Raw genomic sequence first — 8,486 nt, forward strand, 5'->3', positions numbered from 1 at the left:
GCTCTTCGCAATGCTGAAATCGGCGAAGGTAGAAATCAAGAAATAGCATCAAGTGTTGATGGTTAACAAAACCACTAGTTTCAAGTAAAAGGGCAAGGGAAAGAAAGGGAACTTCAAGAAGAATGGCAAGCAAGTTGCCACTCCCATGAAGAAGCCCAGAGCTAGACCCAAGCCTGAAACTAAGTGCTTCTACTGCAAAGGAAATGGTCACTGGAAGTGGAACTGCCCTAGATACTTGGCGGATAAGAAGGATGGCATAGTGAACAAAGGTATATTTGATATACATGTTATTGATGTGTACTTTACTAGTGTTTATAGCAAACCCCTCGGTATTTGAGACTGGTTCAGTTGCTAAGAGTAGTAACTCAAAACGAGAGTTGCAAAATAAAAAAAAGACTAGTTAAGGGCGAGGTGATGATGTGTGTTGGAAGTGATTCCAAGGTTGATAAGATCAACATTGCACACTCCCTTTACCTTCGGGATTAGTGTTGAACCTAAAATGAATCTTATTTGGTGTTTGCGTTGAGCATGAATATGATTGGATCATGTTTATTGCAATACGGTTATTCATTTGTGTCAAAGAATAATTGTTGTTCTATTTACATGAATAAAACCTTCTATGGTCATACACTCAATATAAATGGTTTATTGAATTTCGATCATAGTGATGCACATATTCATAATATTGAAGCCAAAAGATGCAAAGTTAATAATGATAGTGCAACTTATTTGTGGCACTGCCGTTTAGGTCATATTGGTGTAAAGCGCGTGAAGAAACTCCATGCTGATGGGCTTTTGGAATCAGTTGATTATGAATCACTTGATGCTTGCGAACAATGCCTCATGGGCAAGATGACTAAGACTCTGTTCTCCAGAACAATGGAGTGAGCAACTGGCTTATTGGAAATAATACATACTGATGTATGCGATCCGATAAGTGTTGAGGCTCATGGCGGGTATCATTATTTTCTGTCCTTCACAGATGATTTGGGCAGATATGGGTATATCTACTTAATGAAACATAAGTCTGAAACATTTGAAAAGTTCAAAGAATTTCAGAGTGAAGTGGAAAATCATCATAACAAGAAAATAAAGTTTCTATGATCTGATCGCGGAGGTGAATATTTGAGTTACGAGTTTGGTCTTCATTTGAAACAATGTGGAATAGTTTCACAACTCACGCCACCCGGAACACCACAGCGTAATGGTATGTCTGAATGTCGTAATCGTACTTTATGAGATATGGTGTGATCTATGATGTCTCTTACTGATTTGCCGCTATAGTTTTGGGGTTATGCATTAGAGACAGCTGCATTCACGTTAAAAAGGGCACCATCTAAATCCGCTGAGACGACACCGTATGAACTGTGGTTTAGCAAGAAACCTAAGCTGTCATTTGTTAAAGTTTGGGGTTGCAATGCTTATATGAAAAAGTTTCATCCTGATAAACTCAAACCCAAATCGAAGAAGTGTGTCTTCATAGGATACCCAAAAGTAACTGATGGGTACACCTTCTATCACAGATCTGAAGGCAAGATATTCATTGCTAAGAATGCATCCTTTCTAGAGAAGGAGTTTCTCTCAAAAGAAGTGAGTGGGAGGAAAGTAGAACTTGATGAGGTAACTGTACCTGCTCCCTTATTGAAAAGTAGTTCATCACTGAAATCAGTTCCAGTGATTCCTACACCAGTGAGTGAGGAAGCTAATGATGATGACCATTAAACTTCTGATCAAGTTACTACCGAACCTCATAGGTCAACCATAGTAAGATCCGCACCAGAGTGGTACGGTAATCCTGTTCTGGAAGTCATGTTACTTGACCATGACGAACCTACAAACTATGAGGAAGCGATGATGAGCCCAGATTCCGCAAAATGGCTTGAGGCCATGAAATCTAAGATGGGATCCATGTACGAGAACAAAGTATGGACTTTGATTGACTTGCCCGATGATCGTTGAGTCATTGAGAATAAATGGGTCTTCAAGAGGAAGACAGACGCTGATAGTGGTGTTACTATCTAGAAAGCTTGAAATGTCGCAAAATGTTTTCGACAATTACAAGGTATTGACTACGATGAGATTTTCTCACTCGTATCGATGCTTAAAAGTTTGTCCGTATCATTTTAGCAGTTGCCGCATTTTATGAAATCTGGCAAATGGATGTCAAAACTACATTCCTTAATGGATTTCTTAAAGAAGAGTTGTATATGATGCAACCAGAAGGTTTTGTCGATCCTAAAGGTGCTAACAAAGTGAGCAAGCTCCAGTGATCCATCTATAGACTGGTGCAAGCATCTCGGAGTTGGAATATATGCTTTGATAAAGTGATCAAAGCATATGGTTTTATACAAACTTGCGGTGAAGCCTGTATTTACAAGAAAGTGAGTGGGAGCACTACAACATTTCTGATAAGTATATGTGAATTACATATTGTTGATCGAAAATAATGTAGAATTTTCTGGAAAGCATAAAGGAGTGTTTGAAAAGAGTTTTTCAAAGAAACACCTCGGTGAACCTACTTACATATTGAGCATCACGATCTATAGAGATAGATCAAGACGTTTGATATATTTTCAACAAGTACATACCTTGACAAGATTTTGAAGTAGTTCAAAATGGATCAGTTAAAGCAGGAGTTCTTGCCTGTGTTGCAAGGTGTGAAGTTGAGTAAAGACTCAAAACCCGACCATGGCAGAAAATAGAAAGAGAATAAAAAGTCATTCCCTATGCCTCAGTCATAGGTTCTATAAAGTATGCTATGATGTGTGCTAGACCTATTGTGTACCTCACCATAAGTTTGGCAAGAGGGTACAATAGTGATCCAGGAGCGGATCACTAGACATCGGTCGTAAATATCCTTAGAGGAATAAGGAAATGTTTCTCGATTATGGAGGTGACAAAGAGTTCGTCGTAAAGAGTTACGTCGATGCAAGCTTTGACACCGATCTGGATGACTCTAAGTCTCGATCTAGATACATATTGAAATTGGGAGCAATTAGCTAGAGTATCTCCGGGCAAAGCATTGTAGACATAGAAAATTTGGAAAACACATACTGCTTTGAATGTGGCAGACCCGTTGACTAAATTTCTCTCACAAGCAAAACATGACCACTCTTTGGGTGTTAATCACATAGCGGTGTGAACTAGATTATTGACTCTAGTAAACCCTTTGGGTGTTAGTCACATGGAGATGTGAACTAATCACATAAAGATGTGAACTATTGGTGTTAAAATCACATGACGATGTGAACTGAATTATTGACTCTAGTGCAAGTGGGAGACTAAAGGAAATATGCCCTAGAGGCAATAATAAAGTTATTATTTATATTTCCTTATATCATGATAAATTTTTATTATTCATGCTAGAATTGTATTAACCGGAAGCTTAGTACATGTGTGAATACATAGACAAACAGAGTGTCACTAGTATGCCTCTATTTGACTAGCTCGTTGAATCAAAGATGGTTAAGTTTCCTAGCCATAGACATGAGTTGTCATTTGATTAACGGGATCACATCATTAGAGAATGATGTGATTGACTTGACCCATTCCGTTAGCTTAGCACTTGATCGTTTAGTATATTGCTATTGCTTTCTTCATGACTTATACATGTTCCTATGACTATGAGATTATGCAACTCCCGAATACCGGAGGAACACTTTGTGTGCTACCAAACGTCACAACATAATTGGGTGATTATAAAGGTTCTCTACAGGTGTCTCCGATGGTGTTTGTTGGGTTGGCATAGATCGAGATTGGGATTTTTCACTCCGAGTATCGGAGAGGTATCTCTGGGCCCTCTCTGTAATGCAAATAACTATAAGCCTTGCAAGCAATGTGACTAATGAGTTAGTTGCGGGATGATGCATTACGGAACGAGTAAAGAGACTTGCCGGTAATGAGATTGAACTAGGTATTGAGATACCGACGATCGAATCTTAGGCAAGTAACATACCGATGACAAAGGGAACAACGTATGTTGTTATGCGGTTTGACCGATAAAGATCTTCGTAATATATGTGGGAGCCAATATGGACATCCAGGTTCCGCTATTGGTTATTGACCGGAGATGAGTCTCGGTCATGTCTACATGGTTCTCGAACCCGTAGGGTCCGCACGCTTAACGTTCGGTGACGATCGGTATTATGAGTTTATGTGTTTTGATGTACCAAAGATAGTTCGGAGTCCCGGATGTGATAACGTACATAACGAGGAGCCTCGAAATGGTCGAGACATAAAGATTGATATATTGGATGACTATATTTGGACACCGGAAGTCTTCCGGGGGTTACCGGATTATTATCGGAGTGCCGGGGGTTTATTGAAACCCCGGGGGAACTATTGGGCCTACGTGGGCCATAGGGAAGAGGGGAGGCATCCCACAAGGGGCAGCCGCGCCCCCTCCCTATAGGGAGTCCGAATTGGACTAGGGAGGGGGGTGTGCGCCCCCTTTGCTTCTCCTTTCCCTCTCCTTCCTTCCCCCTTCCTTCTAGTTGGACTAGGAAAGGGGGAGTCCTACTCCTACTACACTACAAAAAAAAGACACATCCGTGACATTTTGGGCCGAATGAATTTTTTCCTGTCATACTTATGACACTTCTATGACGATAATTGTGACAATACCCGGTATCATCATAGATGTGGTGGGGCCCTACTTCTATGACAAAAAATCATGATAGAAAATGGACTTTTCATCCTGGGCGGGTCAGAGACGCAGCTGCATGACATTCTTTGGGCCGTCCATGACGGAAAAAACCATGGTAGAAGCGAGGGCGAGGAAAATATCAGGGAGTTCCTGGTTACGGTGGGTGGTCGGGGGCCAAGCGATGCGCGTTTCTCTCATACGTACGCACGTGTGTGCAAGGCGTTGGGCTCTAAATGAACCTGAGCGAGGCGTTGGGCTCTAACTGAACCCGAGCGATTGCACTACAGGCTACGCATTACTGAACCGGAGCGATCGATTGATCCCTTGCCGTTAACTGAAGCCGAGTGATTCCTATGCTACTGCTGCTAACTGAAGCCGTCCAAACACTGCTGCCTCCTTCCCTTGATGGACAGTGAGCGTTATTGGGGGTTTGGATGAAAAGTTCCCGGTGGGGGTTGGATGAACAGTAATCCGTGGTAGTACAGGCCATTGTCGCTGGATGAACAGTACCCCGATCGATCGAGCCGGTGGATGAACAGGACCCCATGGAGGGCTAGATGAACATGACCCCATGGAGGGCTGGTTGAACAGTAGCCGGTGGAGGGCTGGTTGAACAGTAGCCGATGGAGGGCTGGATGAACAGTAGCCCGTGGAGGGGTGGCTGAACAAGACCCCCGTAGGGAGGGCTGGTTGAACAGTAGCCGGTGGAGGAGCGCGCGGTGGAGGCTGGATGAACAGGAGCCCGTGGATGAACAGTCGCAGGTGGAGGCTGGAGGAGGTCGACGGTGGATGAACAGGCACTACTAGGGAAAAGCCTATACATAGAATTTTACCAGTAGCACTGTACAAAATCAAGTGCTGCTGCTACTTAGTAGCAGCGCGCGTGAATAAACCGCGCTGCTGCTATGACTTTAGCAGTAGCGCGTACTAGCGAAAAGCGCTGCTACTACGTTCGAACTGGGTGCACATGGCTAGCCCAACCTAGCAGTAGCGCATATAATGGCCCAGCGCTACTGCTAATCTCCTTAGCTGCAACGCGCTTACGTGTAAGCGCTGCTGCTAACGGAAATAAAATAAAGTGAAAAAAGGGAAAAAAGGAGAAAGGAATACCAGTAGCGGGTTTCAGTAAACGCGCTACCGTTACGTTTCACTTAAACAGCGGTTTCCCCCCACCCCGCCCCCCGGCCACCAATTCTTTCCCCAATCGTCCCTCGCCCTCACCGCCGTCTCCTCACCGCCGCCGCCCGAGGCCGCCCTCAGCCTCACCGCCACCGCCCGAGGCCGCCCTCAGCCTCACCGCCGCCGCCCGAGGCCGCCCTCAGCCTCATAGCCGCCGCCCCAGGCCGCCCTCCACGTCACCGTCGGCGCCCTCCACCTCACCGCCGCCCGAGCCCACCCAGGACTGCCCTTGCCTGTGCCCGAGCCCGCCCTCTCCGCCCCTGCCTCCGTCACCGAGCACCTCCCCGCCACCGTCTCTCCCCTCTCTGTAAGTCCCCCACCCCTCCCCCTCACTCATCTCTCTCTGTATTTTAGAGAAAAAATTAGATGTTAATTAGATGCTTTTCAGTTAGGGCACTAGAGTTTTGCTAGGTTAATTAGGTTAGTAGTCCTGCTAGTAGTATTGGTACAGTAGGTTAATTAGGTGATGTTAAATGAATAACCTAAATGAATGAAATTAGTAGTTAACTGATTTTTTTTCCTTTCATCATTATAGAGCACTAAAGTTAACTGAATTTTGTTCTATTAGTAGTTAAATGAATTTTCTTCTACACTTTGTTTTTGAATTAGCTTGTGAAATTTGGACATGTGGTTGCTCTTGTATATTTGGACACTGTTTGCAGGGAATGATGCTTAGTGGCCTATGTTTTGCCGGAATGTTGATTCATTTCTTTTCCGGCAAATTTCAGGTTCTCGATTTGTCCACTTTTTAGCAAAGCTCATGCCGAAATTTTCCATGAATTTCGGCATGACTTGTGCTACAAACTAGGACATATCGAGTGCCCATTATTTGCCGCACCAGGAAGGAGTCAACATTCCTGCAAAACAATAGGCTTTTTTTATGTCATTATTCATTTTATTAGGTCTAGAATTAATTGACTAGATTTAATCATAGGAAACATGGCTAGCAACGATGAAGGACAAGGTTCTGGTGATTGCGACGACGCCTACCGGGCGGCAGACGAATTTTTTAGCCTTACCGATGATCAACCGATGTTATTGCTGGGCCCACCGGTGGCATCGAGGACTGAGACCGACACGCAGACCGGTGCTGAGACTGAGACCGGCGCTGAGACTCAGACCGGCATCGAGACCGGCGCTGAGACTGAGACCGGCGCTGCCTCGGGGAGCGGAGCCAGTGTAGAACCGAAAGCAAAGAGGCAACGGGTTCCTAACAAACTCAGGACTACTAGAGTGGTGGTCATGGAGGTGGACGATGGCAATTTTGAGCCAACGGCGCCCGAGGAAGCGCGTCGATGCTACGGCAATCAAATAGGCTGCATCGTACGGACAACCGCCACCATCAACGATGAGAAACTATAGAAGATAGAAAATATGAGGAGGTCCCTCCTAAAGAAGTTTCACCAGATATTCTTGTTCCTGGGCCGGAATGAGAAGGATTATAAAGATCCAGATGAGGACCCGGCAATGAAGAAGATAAACAAACATGCCATGACCAAGTTTAGCGACGCGTTGGCCGCTTGGAAAAATCGAGTGAAAGCAAGGATCATCGACAAGAAGGAACCCTACTCCGAGATTGTAAAGGATAATCCGACAATCACGGAAGAGAAGTTTCAAATATTCAAGGAGGCTTGTGAGGCCGAAGATGCCAAAAAAAAGTCTAAGTACATGAAGGGGCTTCAAGAGAGGAACATTGGGTGCCACCACCTCGGAAGCCGTGGTTACGGCGGAAAGAGGTCCAAATGGGCCAAGGAGGACGCGGAAGCCACGAGTCTGGGCATCCCAGACCCCTTGGCGGAGTTCACTGTCCCGCAGGAGCGTGACGTCCTCAGGGCCCGGCACCGTTGGGACCCAGTGAAAAAGGTTTACGAGACAACACCGATCATTACGGAGTTCTTGAGGCTGCTGGTAATTTTAGTTTCTGATCAATTCGACTGCACACGTTAGTCATATTTGTAAACGATCATTGATCATTGTGCCTTTTGCAGAGAGAGTAGCACAGGATTGCGGCCGAAAGCGACTCGCCGTCTGAGGCATTGGCGAGGCCCAAGTGGGACACTCCATTCAACCGGGCGTTGAACATATTGAAACAACAACCGGTGGATACTCGACCGTCGTATGGACGCATGCACGGTGTCGGAGACAGCGCCACGTGGAAGAAGTACTACCGTGAGACCACGGAGGAGAGAAAGGAAATACAGAGGTTAAATGAAGAAAACATCGACAAGAGGGTTGAGATTGCGGTTGAGAAGAAATCAACTGAGACAGTCGCAACAGCGGTAGCTGCCGCAAAACAGGTGGCTTTAGATATTTCTACTACCTTGGTTCCGGCCGTTTTCAATTGGACCAGGCAAAATCCAAAAAAAGATGCAGCGGACTTTCCCTTTGCTGACTTCTTGGCGGGGAGCAGCTCGACTAGCGTTGCACCAGCACCTGCAGCTGCACCTGCTCCCGCACCGGCTCCTGCACCGGCTCCCGCACTGGACATGCTAGGCGGTGCTTCGTCTTTGGCTGAGCTCGACGCCCTCACGGTATCTGTCACACCGGCCCCCTTCAATATAAATGTATAATCTCCCGTTTTCGTTGCCTTTCGGATGTCTCACGTCGCAGACTTTTCTTTGCAGGCCGATGAAACCCCGTGCACCATATTGTACACCATCGG

The 8,486-nt window shown here is 45.5% G+C and overlaps 1 pseudogene; it reads left to right on the forward strand.

Moving 5' to 3' along the window:
• The first annotated feature begins 6,856 nt into the window (after window positions 1–6,856).
• Window positions 6,857–7,903, forward strand: LOC147974618 (uncharacterized; annotated as a pseudogene).
• Window positions 7,904–8,486: the final 583 nt, after the last annotated feature.

This window comes from Triticum urartu, chromosome 4A, assembly GCF_056163025.1.
Source record: "Triticum urartu cultivar PI428250 chromosome 4A, HENAU_Tu73, whole genome shotgun sequence".
Classification (NCBI taxonomy): domain Eukaryota; kingdom Viridiplantae; phylum Streptophyta; class Magnoliopsida; order Poales; family Poaceae; genus Triticum; species Triticum urartu.